The sequence below is a fragment of the Narcine bancroftii genome, chromosome 7 (assembly GCF_036971445.1).
Source record: "Narcine bancroftii isolate sNarBan1 chromosome 7, sNarBan1.hap1, whole genome shotgun sequence".
Taxonomy (NCBI): Eukaryota; Metazoa; Chordata; class Chondrichthyes; order Torpediniformes; family Narcinidae; genus Narcine; species Narcine bancroftii.
In genome coordinates this window covers 184,272,846-184,297,576 of record NC_091475.1, presented here as the reverse complement: position 1 = coordinate 184,297,576, position 24,731 = coordinate 184,272,846, and the positions used below count along the sequence as shown (strand labels likewise).

The 24,731-nt window shown below is 39.6% G+C and overlaps 1 long non-coding RNA gene across 1 annotated transcript in view; it reads left to right on the top strand.

Annotated features, from left to right (window-relative positions):
• The first annotated feature begins 316 nt into the window (after positions 1-316).
• Positions 317-24,731, top strand: part of LOC138739487 (uncharacterized) — a 55,703-nt gene continuing 31,288 nt past the window's right edge. The window contains exon 1 of the long non-coding RNA XR_011342289.1: positions 317-655. This is a non-coding gene — a long non-coding RNA (uncharacterized lncRNA). The remainder of the gene's footprint in view (positions 656-24,731) is intronic.

Below are 24,731 nucleotides of genomic sequence, written 5' to 3'. Positions count from 1 at the left end.
TCTCTTAGGAACAGAAGAGCTGGTTACAAACAAAAATAATCATGAAGTTCTTTGTGCCCAACATTATATACCAAGCAGCCAAGGTACAAATTGGAGAGCCTGTGGCACTTGCAGGAGCTGAAGAAAATCACTGCTGCCACACCGAAGGTCATAGGCGTAGGTGTTTAGTCCCTTGCTCCACCTATCACCCACTGATCCCTCCCCCTCTCCAGCAAGAGCTCAGTCACCTGGTGCTTTGTGACATCATAATCGCTGTCCAGTGCGCACTGGAAGGAATGCTGGAGTCAGGTTCAAATCCCATGCTGTCTGTAAGGAGTTTGTATGTTCTCCCCATGCCTGCATGGGTTTTTCCTGGGGACTCCAGTTTCTTTCCACCATTTGAAACGTACCGGGGGTGTGGGTTAATTGAGTGTAGATTGACCTCTGATGACGCCATTTCCCCATGGCTGCCCCGGCAGTGGCGATACAAGCGGGGCTGTTTTGCCATGAGGATGTGCGCCGCCACAAGCCTCTGATTGTGGACAGAAGAATGGCAATGCTGATGTACCTATATCCACCGTTTTTGAAGCAGTCACCCAAGACAATGGGTACATATAAACACAGCAGGCAGTGGAAGAATCAAGAGGAGATTTGATAACCTGCTTGATTAGTCAAGGTCAGTGAGCACATCTTCAAAACCCATAAATATCACAAACTGTCCCTACAGGCTCAGGCTGCTCGAAGGACAACACCTCTTTGATTCACCTTCAAACAACTTCCATTCACCAAAACTCCTACCATGAAGTCAGAGGTTCACATTATCCCCACATACTTTAACCAGCATGTGCACATTGTTAACCATTCATCCATAATAGCAACATAACTCAGAATCACTTTGTTGGCATTTACCAACAGTTCTCCTCTGTCTTTCTGAACAAGGTAACATCTAATGGATCCAATATATTAGACGGCAGAAACTACCAGTAACAGTGTGAAACAGGTTATTCACATGCAGGAGATAATACTGACCGTCTCTGGAATACCATCAGTGGCAGGGGTTCAGTAAAAGGGAGGAGGAGAAATTGGCAGCTTTGTCGCTGATCCTCCTTGGCAAAAGTCTGGAACTCTGTTAAATTATTTGATGGAGAAGGGGAAAAAATCTTTCATAAATTGGTGAGCCATCCAAGCTATCCTGATTCCTGGCCTTAGATCACCCTTGGGAGGTGTTGCTCAGCAGCTGACATGTGATACTCTTCTATGGTCCTGAATTGGAAACATTAACTGTTCCGCTTTCACAGAAGGAAATCATTTGGCCATTAAGTTAATGCCAGCTCCCAACAAAGCATTATTGTCCCTTCCCAACACCACCCCTCCCTCTTTTCATACTATTGCAACTCATTTCTATCCTGTGATTTATGTGCTGATGAGGGTTGAGGTAATAGATCTGTCGAGTTCAAGGAGTTACAACAGTAGGATCAAAACAAATTTTATTTGCAACTGGGAGCAAACATGAAACCAAAGACAACACGCCTGCATTCACATTGATCACACTCACATGGAATTTCACTAAACTACAAGTACCTAGAGAAGGCATTTAAACTACTGAAGGTTAGAACAAACGATACCTGCCACCCCACCGATGTACAGTCATGGCCCATAAATAAGCTATCTAGTTACAGATTCCAGTGGGTAGCATGGTTGGTGTAACAGTTAGCGTAACACCTTTACAGCGCCAACGATCAGGATCGGGGTTCAAATCCCATGCTGTCTGTAAGGAGTTTGTATGTTCTCCCCATGCCTGCGTGGGTTTTTCCTGGGGACTCCAGTTTCTTTCCACCATTTGAAACGTACCGGGGGTGTGGGTTAATTGAGTGTAGATTGGGCAGCTTGGACTTGTGGGCCGAAATAGACTGTTACTGTGCTGTATGTCTAAATATTTTTTTAATAAATAATTCATATCCACAAGTAATACCAGGTGAGTCACAGTAGTCCTCTAAGTGTGCACCATAATTGAGCCCCCCACATCTTACAGTCCACTGCTTACAAATGGTCCTCCAACGATGCCCACAGATTTCAGCAAGGTGCAGATTCAGGTTAACAAAGAGAAAGAATCACAAATGTGCTGTTTTTTATACTTCGGGGAGCTAGAGGCTGACCCTGAATTAAGTCATGTCACTTCAGGTGAGGAGGATGACCAATCAGAAGGTGGCTTAGTCTGTGGGCAGGCTGATTTTTGATTGTCAAGAGGCCAGTGACCTTCAATCTATTACCTCCGGCCAGTGAGGCAATCCTCTGCATTGCAGCCTATCAATTCGCCTTTAATTATTCTGCCATTTATCTACATTAAGGGACGTTGTTTATCTATAAATGTAGCATCATAGTACATTTGTATTCAAAATTCCCTTTGTTTCCTTACCCCACCTGGATTTGAATTTTACAGGAAACACGTAGCCTTAATACCTACTGCCTTGCATTTAGCTCTGACTTTCTTTCCCAAAAGATTTTCTCCTGCAAGTTTATTCATGCCCTCCTATAATTTGTTTTAGTCCTTTCCAATATGGACAAGTTTCTCAATATGGTATCATGTACAATTTTCGAAGCTACGTTTTGATTCTAGATTAAGAACCATTGATTTGTTAAAGCAGCAGTGATTCCAGCAATGTTCATATAACTCCATTATACTCCTTCCACTGAAAATAATTACTCTCAATTTCATGAGTGATCCATTCCGCAGTCACCTTACTCATTTGTTGATCACAGGCACATTATAGAAATCCTATTGGAAATCAAGATAAATTACATTTACTGAAGGAATAGGTTTTTTTTAAATAATTGATTACCTCCTCTCTTACCTCCAATCAAGGATTTCCCTTTAAAACCCATAATGAATCATTCTCATCAATTCCATTTCTAGATGTTCGTTTAACATTCTTACCACCAAAGCAAGGCTAACATATTTCCATTCTTCTTAAATAGGTCGCATATGTAATTTATCAGTCAGTCTTCTGGCACTAGTCTTTTGTTAAAAAAAAATGTAACAAGTCTTTCACTTTCTCTTTCTGAGATTATTTTAAATGCACGGATAGATGCATGGATATTTTATCCTCCAAGGTTCAACCTTCCGATTGGTCATCCTCCTCACCTGAAGTCACGTAATTTAATCTCTGGCCCAGCCTCTATTCTACTTTCAATGCACTTATTTTGTTCCCTAACTTAATCCATACAGTCATGTCTACTTGTGCTCATTCTCCGTCAACTCCAAAGCAAAATAACATTTTGCCTTGTCCTGTATTGTCATGTTAATCATTACCTGCAATAGTCTCTGGCTGCTCACCCTCAAGAATATTCTGAAACTGCTCAGAGACATCCTGGACCTGAGCATCAGAGAGTCAACACACTTTCCTGAAGTCTATTTTGCAGCCATTGAATTTCCTATCCATTCCCCTAACTATCGAGTCACCTCGAACTATCACTCTGCCTGACTTCACCATAACCTGAGGCTCAGATCTGATCTCAGTGCTATTGGTCTGGCTGCTGCCTTGCCCAGGTAGGTCATCCCTCTCAGACTTGTTGCTGGGGGAATGGCCACAGGATGACCCTGCACTAACTTCTTTCTCCCCTCACTTCTCTCAGTGTTCACCCATCTCCTTGCTGAATCCTGCACTCTGGGTGTAACCACATTCCCAACTTAACTCTGACTTGCTCAGCCTTCTGGATGATCCTTACTTCATCTAACTCTAGCTCCAGTTCCTTAATACAATCTTTCAGGACCCCGAGTTGGCTGCAATTCCCACAGGTGTAGTCAATAGGGAAACCATCAGATTCCATTAATTCCCACATCCTACAGAAGGGAATGGGGGAGAAGAGGAAAGCTGTGGTGTTTGGGGACTCATTGGTTAGACAACTGGATAAGAAGTTCTGTGAATGAGAGGCTCCTGGATGCTATGTGGCCTCCCAGGTGCCAGAGATATCTCTGATCGAGTTCATAGCATTTGAAGGGGGAGGGCGAGCAGTGGTGGGGACCAATGATATAGATAGAAGTGGGGATGAGGTCCTGAAGAGGAGTTAGGAAGAAAGTTAAAAAGCAGGACCTCAGGGGTTGGTACAAGGGGCAGGGTTCAGATTTGTGGATCATTGGGATCTCTTCTGGGGAAGGTCTGATGAACCTTGTAGAGTTTTTTGAGGAAGTGATAAAAAATGGATGAAGGTAGAGTGGTTGATGTGATCTATTTGGATTTTAGTAAGGCTTTTGATAAGGTTCTGCAAGGAAGGTTAATAAGGAAGGTTCAGTGACTAGGAATTAGTAGAGAGATTGTGACATGAGTTCAGAGGTGGCTGGAAGATAGACAGCAGAGAGTCATGGTGGACAACTGTCTGTCACGTTGGAAGCCTGTGACAAGTGGGGTGCCTCAGGGATCGGTGCTGGGTATCTTGTTGTTTATCATTTATATTAATGATTTAGAGGAGGGTGTGGTTAATTGGGTAAGAAGATATGCGGATGATACAAAAATAGGGGGAGTGGTGGATAGTGAGGTAGGTTTTCTTGGATTACAGAAGGATTTGGTTTGTTTGAAAGAATGGGCTGAAAGAGGGCAGATGGAATTCAATGTAAACAAGTGTGAGGTGCTGCATTTCGGTAAAAATAACCAGAATAGGACATATGCAGTTAAGAGGAGGGCATTGAGGCACACAGAGGAGCAGAGGGACGTGGGGGTTACAGTACAGAGTTCACTGAAGGTGGATTCCCATGTAGACAGGGTGGTTAAGAAGGCATATGGTATGCTGGCCTTCATAAATCATAGTATAGAGTATAGGAGCTGGGAAGTGATGCTGCGGCTGTTTAAGGCATGGGTGAGGCCTGGTTTGGAGTACAGTGCTCAGTTCTGATCTCCAAGTTATAGAAAGGATTTAGATAAGGTGGAGAGGGTGCAGAGGAGGTTTATAAGGATGTTGCCTGGCTTAATCATCTGGAATACAGGGAGAGATTAAGGAGACTGGGATTTTATTTACTGGAACATAGACGACTGAGAGGGGACTTGATAGAGGTATTTAAAATTATGAAAGGAATATATAGACTAGACATAAACAGACTCTTTTCCCTGAGGGCAGGGGAGGTTGGAACAAGAGGGCATGAGTTAAGGTTAAGGGGGCAACGCTTTAGGAGAAATATTAGAGATGGCTTTTTCACTCAGCGAGTGGTGGCAGAATGGAATGATCTTCCAAAAGAGATAGTTGTGGCAGGGTCCCTTCTGTCATTTAAGAGAAGGTTGGATGTATACATTGAGGTGAGGGGGTTGGAGGGTTATGGGCGGAGAGTGGGAGGGTTGAGCTAGTGGAGTTGTTCTAGTGAACCGGTGCAGACTCGAAGGGCCGACATGGCCTGTTTCCGCGCTGTGAACGGTTATATGATTAAAAAAGATGGGCTGCACCTGAACTGGAGGGGGACCAATATCCTGGCAGGAAGATTTACTTGAGGTGTTGGGGAGGGTTTAAACTAGTTTGGCAGTGCGGGGGGTGGGGGGGGGGGGACTCAGAAAGGGCAGAGATTAGGGTAGAAGGAAAAAAGAAAGATGCTATTTGCTCTGAGTTGATAAGGAAGGACAGGCAAGGGACAAAATATAAAGGTAGCCAGTTAGAGGGGTTGAAATGTGTCTATTTCAACACTAGGAATAAAGGGGATGAACTTAGACCATGGATCAGTATGTGGAACTATGATATTATGGCTGTAAGAGAAACTTGGTTGGTGGAAGGACAGGATTGGTTGATGGGGGTACCTGGATTTAGGTGTTATAAAAAGAATAGGATAGAAGGTAGAAAAGGGCGGGGGTGAGGGAAGTTGCATTACTGGTTAGGTATAATCTCATGGCTATAGAGGGAGTGTCCGCTGAGTTGGTGTGGGTGGAGTCAGAAATAGAAAGAGAGCTATCATTGTGCTGGGAGTAGTCTATAGGACCCAGGCTGCTGTGGGAAGTGAGAGAAGAGATAGCTGGGGCTGGGGCAGTGGCAATGATCTTTGAATCCTCTTTGGCTGCAGGGGAGGTGCTGGAGGATTGGAGAATGGCAAACGTAGTCCCCTTGTTTAAAAAGGTAACAGGGAGAATCTTTGGAATTGTAGACTGGTGAGTCTTAAGTCAATGGTGTGTAAACTAATGGAGAGTATTCTTAAGGATAGGATCTCAGTCAGCAAGGCTTTGTGAAGGGATGGTCATTCCTCACGAGTCTAATTGAGTTTCTCGAGGAGGTTACAAAAGAAATTGATGAGGAGAGAGTGGTAGATGTGATCGACATAGATTTTAGCAAGGCTTTTGACAAGGTCGCCCATGAGAGACTCATCCAGAAGGCCATGAGTCATGGGATCTGTGGAAAATTAGCTGTATGAATAAAAAATCTGGCTTGTGGGAAAAAAGCAGAGAGTAATAGTGGAAGGAAAATATTCTGCCTGGAGGTTGGTGACTAGTGGAGTGCCACAGGGAACTGTTTTGGGACCCCTGCTCTTAGTGATGTTTATAAATGACCTGGAAGAAGAGGTGGATGGATGGGTCAGAAAGTTTGAGGGTGATACAAAGGTTGGAGGAGTTGTGGATGGATCTGAAGGTTGTCGAAGATTACAAGAGGATATAGACAAGATGCAGAGTTGGGCAGAAATGTGGCAGATGGATTTTAATCTGGATAAGTGTGAGGTGATGCATTTTGGAAAATCTAACCATAAGGCTGAGTACAGGGTTAATGGTCAGTTACTTCAGAGTGTGGATGAACAGAGGGGTCTTAGGATGCAATTTCATACATCCCTCAAGGCTGATAGTATAGTTAAGAAAGCCTGTGGGATGCTGGGCTTCATTAATAGGGGGATTGAATTCAGTAGAATGGTCATGTTACAACTCTACAAATCTTTGGTAAGACCACATTTAGAATATTATGTTCAGTTCTGGTCTCCTCATTATAGGAAGGTTGTGGAAGTTATGGTGAGGGTGTAGAGGAGATTTACTAGGATGTTGCCTAGATTGGGAAACAAGTCTTATGAGGCTAGGTTAGCAGAGCTAGGACTTTTCTCTTTGAAGCATTGAAGGATAAGAGGAGGCTTGATAGAGGTCTAAAAATATTATGAGGCATAGATAGGGTGGCCAGCCAGCACCTGTTTCCTAGGGTAGAACCAGCAAACATCAGAGGACATATGTACAAAGTTAAAGGAGGGATGTTTAGGGGAGACATCAGGAGTAAGTTTTTTTTTTTTTTTTACACAGAGAGTTGTGGGTGTCTGGAATGTCTTGCCGGGGATAGTGGTGCAAGCTGAAACACTGGGGGCATTTAAGAGTCTCTTAGATCCATGAAAGAAAAATAAAGGGTTATGGGGTAGGGATCTCTTTAGGAAAGGATATATGGGTTAGCACAACATCGAGGGCTGAAGGGCCTCTTCTGTGCTATATTGTTGAATGTTCTATGTAGGAGCAATCCACTGCCATATCTGCCATCACTCCTGCACTGTACTATGGGTAATCAAGACCAAATCAGCAATAAAGAAAGGAAAATCTTGCCCTTCTTACCTGCTTCTTTGGCCTCTTGCTCTAAGCCTCATTTCTGGTCCACTCACATGATGGCTACTCCCACGGGCACTCTGCTTATTCCTCTCTCCTATTTAAACAGTCCTGCACTCACACACTCTCGCTCAAACTCCTATTCACTGGACTTTGCCTTATTCCTCTTTCCCTGCAATCAATTGTTCTAATTTGTCTTTATTCATCAATGGACTTTTTTTCTTTCCTTTTCATAGAATATATTTTTCCTAAATTATCAATGTACATATTTCCCACACCTTCATGAATCAGTTTATTTTTAATTCAAGTAGTCCGACTGTTGTCATTTATGTCTTTATTTCCTATTTAAAGCGTATTACATAATGGTCATCACTGCCTCAATGTTCCCCTATTTCTATCTCTCTCATCTGCTCTAGTTCACACTCCTTTACAAGTTCTAATAAAATATCTTGCCTCAAACATTTTCAAATTGGAGTTGAAAAGAATGCCACATGCATTCCCTCATCCCCTTTCACTTACTGAGACAAATCCATACAAGTTATTGAAATCTTCTTGATTACGATTCCAAGTTTTATATTTACTTCACCAATTTGTCCCCAGTTTTTCTTCCTCCTCTCTGCTTCCTTTTCTTTTATCTCCATTCATAAAAATTCTATTTTTCTTTTGTATACATGTATTTCTTATTTTTATTTCCATTGTATTATCCCTAATATACTCCTTCAATCCACACTCTGGCTTCACCCCACACCACAACTGCCATATTTTCCCCCTCATTCACTATTTTAGATGTTTAATTTTTCATTCAAATGTTTTGATGTCCTGCAATGTTTAATTCTCAGTTCTGGCTTCTCTGTATCTGCCTTTCAGTAATCCTTGTCTAGTTTATGCTATTGCATGATTACATCCAGCTCTTCTGTATTATTATGTGAACACTGTGCAGATGGTTTCCTTTTACTTTGCAATTTACCACTTGTGATAACTAAAAATAACTCCCTCAATTTGAAAATCTCTTCAGATATGGCAGATGGAGTTTAATGTAGATAAGTGTGAAGTGCTCCATTTTGGGAAGAATAATTTTACAGGACATATACAGAGAAGGAGAGGGCATTGAGGAATGCAGAGGAACAGAGGGATCTTGGAATAACGGTTCATCGTTCGTTGAAGGTGGATTCCCATGTAGATAGGGTGGTGAAGAAGGCTTTTGGTATCCTGGCCTTTATAAATCATACCATGGAATATAGGAGGTGGGAGGTGATGTTGCAACTGTTCAAGGCATTGGTGAGGCCAAGTTTGAAATATTGCGTGCAGTTCTGTTCCCCAAATTATAGGAAGGATATCAATAAGGTAGAGAGGAAGCAGAGAAGATTTACTACAATGTTGCCTGGATTGCAGTATTTAGAATACAAAGAAAGATTGAGTAGACTGGAGCGTAGAGGTTGAGGGGGGATTTGATAGAGGTATATAAAATTATGAGGGGGATAGATAGAGTAGATGTGAATAGGCTCTTCCCTTGAGGGTAGGTGAGATTGGAACGAGGGGTCATAAGTTAAGGTTTAGGGGATATAATTTTCGAAGTAACATAAGAGGAAGCTTCTTCACTCAGAGAGTGGTGGCTGAATGGAATGACCTTCTGGAAGAGATGGTTACAGCAGGGTCAATTTTGTCATTTAAGAGAGGGTTGGATGAGTACATGGTTGTGATGGGGACTGATGGATTATGGAGAGGGAGCAGGTAGGTGGGACTAGTGAAGTTGACTTAAATCAGTGCAGACTAGATGGGCTGTAATGGCCTGTTTCTGTACTGTAATTGCTATATGGTTATATTTCAATGGCCTCCGCCCTATTCCAAAACATTCACCCCCCCCTTCCAAATTTCTGGTCTCCCCCACTTTGAGACATTTTCCACTGTTGATCGCTTCCAATTTCAGACACTTAAATTCAATCAACCATCATCTACCCAAATATTTTTTAATGTGCATCAGTGTCAAATGTGATCTTTTGGGCTCCTATGAAGCTCCTTGAGATTTCCTGCTGTTTTAAAAGATAACATAAAATCTAAGTTGTTTATGCCTAATAAGAAAATTAAAGATTACAGGAAAATTAAAAATTCTCCAGTGCTTTTGATTGGATTGGATGATTTAAAAAAAACCTTACGATCTTTCATAACATAAAAACAAGCTTGGATTCTCTTCTTCTTGTTCCTGAACAAAAAAAAAATGCAAGTTAATTTTCAGAACACTTTGTTCTGAGAAAAATATTTTTTTTGTACAATTGAATAAATTTTTTCACTAGAATAAGAGCAGGGAAGGTAGAATATTCTCCTGCCAGTAACCATGTGTATGATGAGCTTTTATCAGCTTAGACCAGATGATAAGTGAAACAACCTTCAGAGCTGTGCTGAGTCCTGCCTGTAGATCAAGCAGCCCAATAAATCATTTAGAAAGCAGCCATGGAATCAGAAATTATGAGGCATCTGTGATCATTCAGTCATCTGACACACAAGGATAAAATTTTAAAAAAGATTTAAAAAAAGACTAGTATATATCTGTTCAACTAAAATACTGTTGCCCAATCAAAAGCATTGTTTTTAATTAAAATATCTTTAAGGTAATGATGATGAAAATAAATATTCTAAAGAAAATTGAAACACACATAACCCCGCTTTTATTTTAATATTTCACTTTATAACAGGAAAATACTTCTGAGGGGTTGAAATTCACACTAGAATCCAAAATACCGTAACAGTAGCTGAAATCCAAATAATCTCTAAATGAATAAAAAACAAAAGCACAATGAATTAAAGTAATAATACAGAGTAAGAATTTCTTGTCCCTCAAGCAGATGCTGATCTGTACATCAAGATTGGTGTGTGATGACTTTGGTTGCAAAGTTCAACATAATGCAACAATTACGATATGTCAGTGCAATGATTTGGCCACTGTAGCATTTGCACTCCCAGCTAATTCTGCATATCCATGCTGTCAAATTGCATCTCACCATCCCCCATTACATGGCCGCAGCCGAAAACCATTCCCTCTTGTATTAAGGGTGAACCACACACTCCACCCCCACACCCCCCCCCACCCCCCTTGCTGGTTTCAGCATCAACAAAGTACTGATGAGATCCCATTAGGAAGCAGAAATGATTTTAAAGGGATAAAAAATAAAGCGATTAACATCAAACAGAACTATTAACAAAAAGAAAATCAGGAACTGTATCCAAACACATGGTTTCACGTGAGATTGACTTTTGCACGAGTATATGAAGTATTATGAATGTGTTCATAAAATGACAGTCAAATATTCTGATAACTTTCAATTGAATAGTTTCCAGTCTTTGCCCTAAGAATGAAAAATTAGACATCTCTGTACAAATAAAACTAGTCTTGGGTAAACAGAATTCAATCTCTCTGGTAGCCTTGAGATTTCAACAAAAATAAAGTACATTCACATTTTGTTTGACTCCTTGCTACTTGTTCCTTCCCAACCTCTCTGCCCATTCTCAGCCACGTTAGATTGTAAAAAGCACAAATAAAACGAGTACTGAAGCTCAACTTTAAAATGCTATAAAACACATTGTTGATCTAATTATGTAATTGTTTTATCATTATTAAAATATGATCTGCATTTTAAGTGTTAGGAAGTTAAACACACAAACAACCTTACGAATTGTGATTTCCTTTGTATTAGTTTTAGAGGAGGAAAATTACTCATTTTAAACATGGAGTGTTATTTGAACAACCACCACAAACAGAACAACAGTGTATTAATTTAAATGATGGAAGATAGAAAGATTAGACCTTTTAAAATAATTTAATTATGAGTACATTGAAAAATGTCTTCTATAACCATTTGGGTGCACAAATTGAAAATATCTACCATAGTTGTTACTTACAAAATATGATTTTGTAATCTTTTGGAAATTTCACTCAAAATAAATAGAATGGTGTTTTTTTTTGGCCAGATGGGAAGCAAAGAAGGAATATAAGAATGTCAGGAAAATTGCAGAACCAAGGGGCTCTCTTATTACGAGCACATCATCCAGGATTCAGTGAAACACCTCTTAACCTAGACAACATGGTCTAAAGCCATAAACCTTTGTGTTAATGATTTAATTATATGTTCTATAGACAGGAAATCTTTACCTTCAGACAGAATACAGACTGTGATTAGAGTGAAACATGAAAGTCTGCAGACGTTGTGATTGTAGTAAAAATACACAGAAATGCTGGAGGAACTCAGCAGGGTCCATAGGAGATAAAGATATATTACTGACATTTCAGGCTTGAGCCCTTCTTCAAGGAATAAACAAAAAAACAGGAAGGCACAAGAATAAAGACTGAAGACTGGCCAGGGAAGGAGTCCAGACCAACAAAGGAGTTAATTGGGTATGATAAGAGGAGAGGTGAGACAGAAAGAAAAGGGAGAGAGAGACAGACAAACAGACAGAGCTGGGGGAAAAGGTGACCGAAGAAGAATATGATGGGGGAGGGTGTTTAATGGAAACTGGGGAAGTCGATGTTCATACCATCTGGTTGGACGTTGCCCAATCAGAAGATGAGGTGTTGTTCCTCCAATTTGCAGGTGGTCTCACTTTGGCAGTGCATGAGGCCATGGACAGTCATATTAACAAGGGAATGGGACAGGGAATTGAAATGGGTAGCCACTGGGAGATCCACGCTATTGCGGTGAACAGAGCCGTGGTCTTCAACAAAGCAATTGCCTAGTGTGTGCCAAGACTCTCCAATGAAGAGGATTAATAACCAGTGCTATATAGTCAATTTATTTTTAAAACTTTTTTATTTGCTTCTGCCACTTCTAAAACCAATTTCTCAGTAAATTTCATCTCAAGCAACAGTTAGCAGCTCTAGTCCCTGCACAAAGAATCACAGTTCCAGAATAAGCAAAATCACACTAAATGGCAGCACACAGATGCATTAAAGAGATCATCAAAGCTTGATCCAATTTTAACCTTTTCCAGTCAGCATCGCTCATTCATTTACTGAAAGCAATGCTGATTAGTCAGTGGGAACTGGCCCAATGGCTGAATTTCCTTTTACTTATCCACTACAGTGTGCACTGTAAATGCCTCAGCATACTTCCACATAGCTTACAGGTCATTTCATCTTTGTTTTACTCCTCATTTTAATATGGATAAAAGATCAAAATTGGATGCAATATTCTATCAACAGAAAAAAGTAAACAGTAAAGGTTAAAATAAATTGTTTTAACGTGAAATTAAATGGACTTCAGGTGCAAACCCAATTCAATAAACTCTGAAGTCCACTATGGGGAAGTCATGATGGATCGGCATCTGCTCACCTGCTGACGTTTGCCACCTCCTTTACAACTCACTTGGATTCTGGTACTTGTGCTTCCCTTAAGTGCACCCCACTTTCTGTGCTCCCTTTCAACTTACTAGCAACATTGAAATAGTTATAATATTACAGAACTATGTAATTTCTAAAAAAAATAGAATTAAAAGTGTGTTAGGGTATTTATAGGAATGATATTCAGTAGTCTTGTTCATCAGATGATGTTGTTATACTGTATTACAAACTCTACTTTCCTTTGACATAGGGATCCCAAATGCCACCATTAACCCCAGTCCTCCAAGCTTGGCTATTTCCATTTATTATTGCTTCCTGCTTCCTCTTGTCAGTTTAATCTATAATCTAGTCAATTAAATTTACCTTTGACTTTTCAGTCTTTAATTTTCCTTGAGCACTTCTAATGGATTGCAGGTCTACTAAAATTTAAGTACATTATATAGACTAGATAGTAATTAATCATTCATAAATTTGTAAGACGTGCACTTTTATTTCTAAATCATATTGGTTATTTGAAAGAGCGTCCAAGCAAATAAAAACAAATTGATTGCATTTTAAAAACACAGACAAGTACATTCCTCACCAGTGATATTTACTGAAATGGTCCATATTTCCCTGTGATTGTTCTTTGAATATTTACCTTCTACTCCTGTTTATGAGAGTTTTGAAAATATCTTTATTAAAAATGATAATAAGGTTATGGCATATACACTGTACAATGTACGCATTCTCCAAAATTCTTACTTGCAACAGCTGAACAAGTACTTAATTAAAAAAACTCCAAAACAATGAAAATAAAACAACTACATATTTGATACTTATGTTATCAGAGGAACCCAAAATCCAGCAGCAATAGAAATTGATCAAGACAATCGGTTACTTAAACAAAAATTGCTTTTAATTTTCCTTAAACATAAAAGCAGGATCAAACTTTAACTTATTACTATTAACTTAACCTAATTTAACCCCCTTCTAATTCTAAGTGCACGTGTGTGTAATGCAGATACAAGTCCAGGAAAGTTCTTTGATTCCCAGTCCAATCACACTTCTCACTCCTCCAAGTTCAGGCAATTCTTATACAGTGTGTAGAATTCAACATTTATGAATTTTCACCAGACTCTGGTGTTTAAAGTTAAATGGTTATCACTCAGGAAGGTTTTGTTGGTTTCAGAGAGAGAGATTTGTTGCTTGTTGAACACACACAAACTGATTTACTTCCGTCAGTCACTTCAGTGTCTTGCCGAAGAAACTTGCCCCATCAGGGTTTTCCAAGTGATAACCTCTTCTTCCAGGTGACTACAGAGTTCCTCTTGTTTCCCTTATTTCAGGTGAAACACTCTAGCCAGCCATTTACTCTAGTAAGAACTACAAGGGTTTTCACCAGGCTGAACTCAGAACTCATAACCTGTCTTCAAAATAGGGTCTTCCACAAGCTTCCAAAAGCCACTGCAGACATCAGTTCTCTCTCTCTCTCTCTCTCTCTCTCTCTTAGAGAAAGCCTATTTGGTTTTTTCTCTCTCTATTACCACTTGCAAAACCACATGACCTTCTTGCAGGGCTCCAGACCCAGTCTCTGAAAGATCTTATCAATCGCTGACTGTGGACTGTTTCATTTGCATTTGCTTTTGAAGTTCCTTAGCAAAGCATTTCCAAAATATTTTTTATTTTCTTTGCAAAGGCTCTCACTATCTCAGTGTGTTATTTTCAGCAAACCTTTGCATTTTAAATGAGATGTGATGTGTTACTCTGTTTGTGAAGTGACCTACTCTTGAGACTCCCCACAATCTATCTCTTTTAACCATATAACCATATAACCATTTACAGCGCGGAAACAGGCCATGTTGGCCCAAGTCCACGCCGGTTCACTTGAACAACTTCACTAGCTCCCCCCTCCTGCTCTCCGCCCATAACCCTCCAACCCCCTCACATCCATGTACACATCCAACCTTCTCTTAAATGACAGAAGGGACCCTGCCACAACTATCTCTTCCTGAAGATCATTCCATTCTGCCACCACTCTCTGAGTGGAAAAGTATCCTCTGACATTTCTCCTAAAGTTTTGCCCCCTTACCCTTAACTTATACCCTTTTGTTCCAACCTCCCCTGCCCTCAGGGGAAAGAGTCTATTTACGTCTAGTCTATCCATTCCCTTCAAATTTTAAATACCTCTATCAAATCCCCTCTCAGCCGTCTACGTTCCAATGAATATAATATAAAATATAATATACCCTTCACACTTAATTGAATTAAAATGACAATAAATACACAAAAATAGATACATTATAAATACTTAGTTATCCTAATGCAAAAAAGTGACTTAGCAATAGTGCAGATAATCCTTTTGAGCAGACAATCCAAGTATTTATGTTTAGTTTTTTTTATCTTCTGTGTTATCTTCAAATAACACAGCTGATTGAACCCTATACACTGCTGAGCCAAAATGAGTGGATGGAGAAAATATACACAGCCAGTTCATGATCCTCCATCATAGTTTTTTCTCTTTTAACATCTACTCAGACATTATATTTTTCATTGTCTTTTGTTTCAAAATGTATTTTTGTTTGACCTTGAAATTATTTTTAATATTTGTATTCAACAGTCAAATCTAACTTCCAGGTCAATTTATCTAAACTGAAAGGGAGATCTTTGCTAGGATAACTCGTCAGTTACAACACTCAATTTATTATTCAGTTTTAGAGCAGTTTGTCATCTCTCCATTGATCCATCCATCCATCTTAAATTACCTGCAAAATCCAAACCTCTGAAAAGAAGATTATTAAATTTCCATTTAGAGAACATCACTGGAATACAAATGTAGCTGTATGATTACTGGAGTGTGTAATACATTTAATACAAAAGTGCTGTGTGTTGGAAAGGACAGTGGGTAGATGTTAAAGGGAACTCATGCAAAAGAGATATGCAGAGGCTTGAAAAGGGCAGTGAAGTCACATGAAAAAGCCATCTAACCTGCAATATAAATTGATTTTTTTGTAGATTAGCTGTAACCCAGAGACCTAATAAAATCGACAGAATCAAAGGCAAACTGCAGTAACTTAAAGAGAAGAAGAATTTTCACCCAAAAGATAATTGATGTCTTTAAAAGAGACTACAGGTTTTGCAGGTGGTTCTGGAAATGATTTGGATTCAAAATGATACAGTAATTCAATGGAGGGGGACAGATGGGATATAACATGTAGAACATTTTCAGCGATAAACATGCGGCTTTTAACCTCAATCTAAAATGTAAATGGAAGATTGTATATTTTATTTCATACAACCTTTTTTTTGAAGTCCCTATGTTTACAAATTTAAGCTAATGTAAAAAAAAATTCTAAAATAATGTTGAAATTGTATTTATGGAATAGAACCAAAGAACCAGAGAACATTACAGAACAGAAACAGGCCTCTTCAGCCCTTCTAGTCAGTGCTGAACAATTTTTCTGCCTAGTCCCACTGACCTGCACCCAATTCATAGTTCTTTATCCATTTACCTGTTCAAATTGTTCTTAAATGTAAAAATTGAGCCCACAATCACCACTTCAGCTGGCAGCTCCTTCCGTGCCCACACCATTCTCTTTGTGAAGAAGTTCCTCCTCATGTTTCCCCATATACTTTTCCCTTTGCACCCTTAACCCATATCCTCTGGTATTGTAAAAGAGCTGGATGGGTTGGAGTTTGTCAAATGTGTTCAGGAAAGTTTTCTAAATCAATACATAAAAGAACCAACTAGAAAGGGGGCAGTTTTGGATTTCCTATTCGGGAACGAGACACACCAGGTGACAGAAGTTTGTGATGGGGAATACTTCGGACTAATAATCATAATATTATTAGTTTTAGGTTAATTATGGAGAAGGACAGGGCTGGGCCTAAGGTTGAGATTCTTGATTAGAATAAGGCTAATTTCAAGGAGATGTGAAGGGATTTAGAAGGTGGGGATTGGGATAATTTATTTTCTGGGAAGGATGCAACAGATAAATGGAGGGAAATTCAAAGGTGAAATTTTGAGAATACAGATTTGGTATGTCCCTGAGAGGATTAAAGGTTAGTAAATATAGGGAGTCTTGGTTTTCAAGGGAAATTAGGAATTTGTTTTGGAGGAAGAGGGAAGTGTACAATAGGTACAGCAGGGAATAAATGAGGTGCTTGACGAACATAGGGGGGTAAAAAAATCCTAAGAAAGAAATTAGAAAGGCTAAAAGGAAATATGAGGCTGTTTTGGCAGGAAAGGTGAAAATAAATCCAAAGGGTTTCTAGAAAGAAAAAATAAAAGAACAATGAAGGATAAAATTGGGCCCCTTGAGGATCAGAGGGGTTGGCTACGTGGAGTCAGAAGAGATGGGGGGAATTTTAAATGATTGTTTTTCTTCAGTATTCACTAAGGAAAGGAATATTGAGTCAGGTGAAGTAAGGAAAACTGGTAGTGAAGCCATGGAAAATAGAGGTTAATGAGGAGTTAGTACTGGCTATTTTAAAGAGAATAAAGGTGGATAAATCTGACAAGATATTCCTTATGACCTTGAAGGAGGTTAGTGTACAAATAGTGGGGGCTCTGACAGAAATATTTAAAATGTCATTAGCCACAGGGGAGGTGCCTGAGGATTGGAGGGTAGCTCATGTTGTTCCACTGTTTAAAAAAGGCTCTAAAAGTAAATCTGGTAATTATAGGCCTGTGAGTCTTATGTCGATTGTAGGTAAATTAATGGGGAGTGTTCTTTGAGATGGTATATACAATTATTTGGATAGACATGGATTGATTAGGAGTAGTCAACATGGTTTTGTGTGCGGTAGATCATGTTGAACAAATCCTATAGAGTTTTTTGAAGAGGTTACTAAGAAGATTGATGAGGGGAAGGCTGTGAATGTTGTGTATATGGACTTTAGTAAAGCCTCTGACAAGGTTCTACATAAGAGGTTAGTTAGAAAGGTTCAATTATCAGGTATTAATGTTGAAGTAGTGAAATGGATTCAACAATGGTTGGATGGGAGATGCCAGAGAGTAGTGAGAAATTATTTGGAGGCCAGTGATGAGAGGAGTGGAGTTCAGGGATCAGTACTGGGTCCATTATTGTTTGTCATATATATTAATGATCTAGATGATAGGGTGGTTAATTGGATTAGTAAGTATGAAGATGATACAAAGATTGGTGGTGTTGTAGACAGTGAAGAAGGTTTTCAAAGCTTGCAGTGGGATATAGGCCAGTTAGAAGAGTGGGCTGAAAGACAGCAGATCGACTTTAATACTGATAAATGTGAGGTGCTACATTTTGGTGGGACTAATCAGCAAAGGTTATACACATTAAATGGTCGACAATTGAGGAGTGCAGTAGAACAAAGGGATTTAGGAATTCTGGTACATAATTCTCTGAAAGTGGAGTCACATGTGCATAGGGTGGTTAAAAAAAGCTTTTGGTATTGTTACAGAGTTCTGTGCTGTGTATTGGCCTGTGTGTTGTGTATTGGCTTATGTGTTGTGTGGTTTTATGTTAAAAAGTGACAGTTTGCTTTAGAGAGCCAAGGTAAAGATGGACTGCTGAGAGAATGGGAGACAGACTAAGCATGTGCAGAAAATGAAAAAAAAATTCTGGACTTGGATGATAAACCACCACTGGGGGTGCTGAGGAGTGGAAGAAGGCCCAGTCATGGTCTGGAGGGCAGTTTAGAATGTTGGGATTTCAAAAAAGGATGAACATTCCAAAGGCAGCCAGAAGGATCTGGACCAACCCATTTTTCCTCTCTCTGCAAGCAACATAAGAAGACAACAAATATGACTTAGACTTAAATTGCATATGTTATATTTAGGCTGGGGAATTTATTAGTTTTACACTGCTATAGAAATTTGCATCGTAACCAGTGGGCATTGTTATAAAGGGGGGGATTTTTGAAATTAAAGTTTGAAGGTGATTTTTTAAAAATAAAGTAATTGTTCATTTTACCCCTGTGTGATATGCCTTATTTGTGGTTGCTGGTTTGATCTTGTTGGCCTTCATAAATCAGAGTATTGAGTATAAGAGTTGGAATGTCATGTTGAAGTTGTTTAAGACATTGGTGAGGCCAAATTTGGAATATTATGTGGTGTTTTGGTTGCCGAATTAAAACCATATAACAATTACAGCATGGAAACAGACTGTTTCAGCCCTTCTAGTCCGCACTGAACTAAGTACTCTTCTCTAGTCCCATCTACTGCACCCTGTCCATAAGCCTCCATTCCCCTCCCATCCACATACCTATCCAATTTTTCCTTATATGACAAAATTGACCCTGCCACCACTACTTCTCGCAGAAGCTCATTCCATACAGCCACCACTCTCTGAGTAAAGAAGTTCCCCCTCATGTTACTTCTGAATTTTTGTCCCTTAACTCTTAAATCATGACCTCTTGTTTCAATCTCTCCTACCCTCAAAGGAAAAAGCCTATCCACATCAACTCTATCTATCTATCTCTCTCATAATCTTAAATACCTCTATCAAATCCCCCTCAACCTTCTACGCTCCAAGGAATAAAGGCCTAATCTGTTCAATCTTTCTTTGTAATCTAGATTCTGAAACCCATAAATCTTCTCTCTCTCTCTCTCTCTCTCTCTCTCTCTCTCTCTCTCTCTCTCTCTCTCTCTCTCTCTCTCTCTCTCTCTCTCTCTCTCTCTCTCTCTCTCTCTCTCTCTCTCTCTCTCTCTCTCTCTCTCTCTCTCTCTCTCTCTCTTCTCTCTCTCTCTCTCTCGCTTGTTGATATCCTTACTATAATTCAGTGACAGAACTGCACACAATATTCCAAATTTGGCCTCATTAGTGCCTTATACAACTTCAACATGACATTCCAACTCTTGTACTCAATAGTCTGATTTATGAAGGCCAACATACCAAAAGCTTTTTATCTCCACACTTCAACTCTCTGGAATCTCCCTTCCAGCCACTGTTGAATCCATTTAATACCTAGCAAATGAACCTTCCTAACTAACCTTCCATCTGGAACCTTAAAAAAGGCCTTTCTGAAGTCCAGCTAGACAACATTTACTGCTCTACCCTCATCAATATTCCTAGTCACCTCTTCAAAAAATTCAACAAGATTGGTCAAACATGACCTTCAATGCACAAATATGTGTTGAGTGTTCCTGATCAGATCCTGTCTCTCCAGATACTTATATATTATCTCTAAAAATGCTTTCCATGAACTTACCTACCACCAATGACAAGCTTACAGGCCTATAATTGCTAGGTTTGCTTCTTGAACCCTTTTTAATCAACGGAACCACTTGCACAATACGCCAATACCCATCTCTAATGACATTTGAAAAATCACTGTCAGAGCTGCTGCTATTTCCTCACTATCTTCTCTCAAGGTCCTGGGGAAAATCCCATCGAGACCTGGAGACTTATCCTCTTTAATATGCTTCAAAAGCTCCAGTGCTTCCTGTTTCTTAATCACTATAGTTCCATAATTACCCTCTTTTCTTCCTTTATGCCACACAATTCAATATCCTTCTCCTTAGTGGATTCCAAATAAATTAACTTGCTCAAAATCTCCCCCATCTCATTTGGCTCCACTCACTGTTGTCTGCTCTGATTCTCTCAGGGACTAATTTTATCCTCACTCTCCTTTTGCTATTAACATATTTGTAGAAACATTTTGGATTTATTTTCACCCTATTTGCTAAAGCCACCTCATACCTTCTTTTAGCTTTTCTAATTTCCTCCTTAAGATTCTTTTTACATTCAATGTATTCTCCACACATTTCCTTTACCCCTTATTTCTTATATTTATTGTAGGTTTCCCTCTTTTTTAAACCAAGTTTCCAATGTCTCTTGAAAACCACGGCTCTCTCAAACTTTTGACTCTGCCTTTTAACCTAAAAGGAACATAAAGGTTTTGTATCCTCAAAATCTCACCTTTCAAAGATCTCAATTTCTCTACTACATCCTTCCCATAAAAGAAATCATCCCAATCCACTCCTCATAAATCATCCACCACTACTGTCTCACTACTCTCTGGCTTCACCCGTCCAGCCATTGTCAAATCTGTTTTACTACTTCACCATGAATACCAATCATCTGAACCTTCCTGACTAACCTCCCAAGTGAGACCTTGTCAAAGGCCTTACTAAAGTCCATGTATACACCATCCACAGCCTTTCCTTTGTCAACTTTCTGGCTAACTTATTTGAAAAACTCTAGTGAATTGGTTAAACATGACCTACCACACACAAAGCCAAGATGAGTATCATTAATCAGTCCTCTGTCTATCCAATAAGTTGATCTCTTAGAGATCCAACCTTCCAATAATTTACCTATTAATTATGTCAGACTCACCAGTCTATAATTTTCAATGTTAGTTTTGGAGCTTTTTTTTTAACAACATAACAACCTTTTAACAGTTACCCTCCAATCCTCCAGCAACACACCTGTGGCTGAGGACATTTTAAATATTTCTGCCAGAGAAATATTTTAAATATTTAAATATTTCTGCCAGAGACTTTGCAATTTCTACAGTAGCCTCCTTCAAGGTTCAAGGGAATATCTTGTCAGGCCCTGGGGATTTATCCACCCTTATTTGCTTTAAGTCAGCAAGCACATCCTCCTCTTTAATCTCTAAAGATTCCATGACCTCACTATTTGTTTTCCTTACTTCCCATGACTCTGTGCCCATTTCCTGAGTGAATAGAGTGAATACTGATGAAAAAAAAACCATTTCAGATCTCCCCATCTCTTTTAGCTCCATACATATTTGACCAATCTGATCTTCGGGGGAACCAATTTTGTAACTTACTATTCTTTTGCTTCTTAATATACCTGTAGAAACCCTTAGGATTTTCCTTCACATCTACCAAAGCAACGTTGTGTCTTCTTTTAGCCTTCCTGATTTATTTCTTCAGTTTTTTCTTTCAGTTTTTATTCTCCTCAACCACCTCATTTGCTCTGTATTGCCTATACCTGCTATACACCTCTGTCCACTTACCTCATGCATCCTTTCCCCAAAACAATATCCCAATATACACATTCTAGATCCTTTCTCATTTCCTATAAATTGGCCTTTCTCCAATTAAAATCTCAACCTGAGGCCCAGACCTAACGTTTTCCAGAATTAACTGGAAACTAATGTCATTATGATTGCTGGACCCAAAATGTTCCCCTACACATACTGTTGTCATCTGTCCTGTCTCATTCCCTAATAGGAGATCCAGTATTTCACCCTCTTTAATTGGTAACTCTATATATTGATTTAGAAAACTTTCCTGAACACATTTGACAAATTCCATCCAGCCCATTAACATTTCCTACTATCAGAAACTTACATTTCCTGCAGCTGTCTGCTATCTCTCTATAGATTTGATCCTCCAATTCTCCTTGAATATTGGGTGATCTATAAATCATCCCCATGAGTGTGGTCATACCATTCCTGTTTCTGAGCTTCACCCATAAAGCCTCAGTAGACAAGCCCTCTGGTCTGTCCTGCCTGAGCATAGATGTGATATTTTCCCTGACAAGCAATGGCACTCCTCCCCCTTTCATTCCCTGCATTCTATTGCGTCTGAAGCAATGGAAGCATGGAACATTGAGCTGCCGGCCTTGTCCTTCCTGCAATCAATTTTCACTAATGGCCACAATGTCACAATTCCATGAGCCAATCCATGCTCTAATCTCATCTGCCTTTCCTACAATACTCCTTGCATTGAAATAGATTCACCTGAGAACATTTCCATCATGTACAACATGTTGATCTCTAACACTACATGCAATTTTCATATCATCCATTTCCCTCCTCCATTCCTCTATCTGCTCTGACACTTTGGTTTCCATACTCCTTCAAATCTAGTCTAAAAACTCTGAAGCAGCACAAGCAAACCTTCCCTCAAGGATATTAGAGCCCACCTCCAATTCAGATGCAAACCGCCCTGTCAGAACAGGTCCCACCTTCCCTAGAGGAGAACCCAATGATCCAGAAACCTGAAAATCTCCCTCCTGGACCATGTGTTTAACCACTTGTTAAGCTGCATTATCCACCTATTTCTAACCTCACTAGCAATCCTGAGATCACAACCCTGGAGATCCTGTCCTTCACCCTATCACTAAACTCCCTGATCTCTGATTGCAGGACCTCCTCGCCCTTCCGGCCAACATCATTGGTTCCTAGATGGACCACAACATCTGGCTGCTCACCCTCCCTCTTGGAGTGCCATAAACTCAATCTGCAATGTCTTGGACCCTGGCACCAGGGAGACAAAATACCATCTGGGATACTTGATTTTCCACAAAACCTCTTACCTGTCCACATATTGATGGAATCCCCTATCACTACAGATCACCACTTCTCCTCCTTTCCCTTCTTAGTCACAGGACCAGACTCTGTTCCAGAGACCTGATCACCATGGCTTTTGCCTGGTAAATTCCCCCCAATAGTATCTAAAATTATACCCATTTCTTCCTGCCTATTTCCTTTCCCTCTCCTGACTGTCACCCAGTTATCCTCCTCCTGCTTCCTAGGTGTCATACTGTGCCTGTAAATATTGTTTATCACCCCAACTGCATCCCGAATGATCCAGAATTCATCCAACTCCAGCTCCAATTCCTTAGCTCAGTATGTCAGGAGCTGCAGCTGGATGAAGTCACCAGGGATACTCCTGGCTTCCCTGATGATTCACATTCGACAAGAGGAGTATCCCTTGCCTTGGCTGCAATTCCCACTGTCTATGACTAGAGGAAAAAAAATATGATATATAAAATCTGCCTTTACCTGTGCCTACCTGCTGAATCCTTTTTGTTCGTCAAATAGGGAGGTCCTTTCTTACTTCAACTCCTGCACCACTTCTTTTTGCTGAAGCCTGCTAACAATGACCACTCCCTTGATGACCACACTGCTACACAGTCCCTTGCTTTTATAATGATGCTTGGGTCACCTGATCTTGATTGCCCTTCAACTGTTGAATTCGATTGGCCAGTCCACTGCTCCTCTGTCTTCAAGTGCTGAACTCGATTTCCTTGAATTCAAGGGTAAAACATATTCAAATATTCCCATCCTTCAGGATAGTTAAAGTCAACATGTAATTCCACACAATCTTGGAATATTATGTAATTACAATGCAGTGGTTAAATAGTTGAAGTTATGTCCAAATTTGGGAGTGCTCAATTTGAATATTCAGAGAAAAATGTTTCCTTGCATATAATTGTCTTCCTGTTTATTATTTCTTCACTCAAAGTTGAGAAAAATAGAGCACAAATTTTGTACCACCAGTCTTATTTTATCCTTCTGTCCTTAATTCCAGAATCCAGTCATTCTAATTACTTGCACGTGTCCTATTGTCCTTCCTTGTGAACTCCCATTTCATTCATTTCATGCTCTATTGGTGAATACTTTTCTGCAGGTAATATTGAATGTTTGAAGCTCCTATTCTATTGTTATCTGTCATTATTCTGCAATAAACTCTCTGGTTTTGTTCAGTGGCAGAACAAAGACATTACTTGAACTTTCTTTTTCCCTGTAAATCAATGAATTTGAAACAGAGCACTGAGCAATGGGAATGATATAGACCCTATTTTTAATGAAGCAGAGAGTACTCGGCAGTTTAGATCTATATTTATGACAGCAACGGAAATCATTTTAAACAAGGTGCTCTAAGTGACCTTTGCATGTGGCAGGAATGGTAGAATCTTGGAGAGGCTAGATGTGAATCAGTTAGGTATATCATAAAGAGAAGGAACGTGGAAAAAGATTAAACTGAAATTGTGTTATACACCTTATTTGAAATATTTCATTAAAAGAACCAGCTTTTTAGTGTGACTGGAGCATAAAACAAAATTAATGCCAATGTTTTTAATGTGTCTATAAGCCAAAACATTGATTATTTATTTGATTGCTTTGATACATCTGAGATAAGTCCACATTACCTGCAGCCACCTGATATT